This window comes from Octopus bimaculoides, chromosome 18 (assembly GCF_001194135.2).
Source record: "Octopus bimaculoides isolate UCB-OBI-ISO-001 chromosome 18, ASM119413v2, whole genome shotgun sequence".
In the NCBI taxonomy this organism is placed as follows: Eukaryota; Metazoa; Mollusca; class Cephalopoda; order Octopoda; family Octopodidae; genus Octopus; species Octopus bimaculoides.
The window spans coordinates 30,840,161-30,840,855 of record NC_068998.1 but is presented as its reverse complement, the minus strand read 5'-3'; positions in this window follow the sequence as shown (position 1 = coordinate 30,840,855).

Here is a 695-nt window from a genome sequence, read left to right as displayed (position 1 = left end):
TAATCTATGTATATATTAAACAGAACAACAAAATTTATAATAGATGGCAGGGTCGGTACTTTTCAGATATCTGTAATTTTTCAGATTAACACCTGCACGATTACCCAACCCTAATCCTAATCCTAAACCTAATCCTAACACTAACCCTAAACCCTAACCCTGACCCTAAAACCGTAACCGTAACACTAATCCTGACACTAACCGTAACCGTAACCCTAAACCATAACCCTAAACTCTAAAACCCTAACCCTAACACCCTAGTGAAAATCGTGGTATATTTACAAAACATTGACGAGTCATATTTTACTGAATGATTGTATACTTGCACGTGTATGTGTTTCAGAGAGCGAGAGAGGAAGAGGTAGAGAGAGGGGGAGAAAGGAATAGAGGTAGTTAAAAGTTTTCTTATGACGGCTTCTCTTCACTGCCTATTACTTCATTAGAAATATATGGATGCACATATGCACATAATAGAGAAAAATGAAACAAATATGGATGACTTGCTCCGAAATAACACCGAGTGGGAAACACTTCTCAAAAATAACCTGCAGTTATTTCCTTCAAAATTCCTACATGCTCGAAATGTACATACATCAAGGTATATTTGTAGAAAATTTCAGGAAAAAATATTCATTTTCCTGGAAGTTAAGAGGAATTTAAGTGGAATTTCCGAAAATTGTTCTCCCCCACCCCCT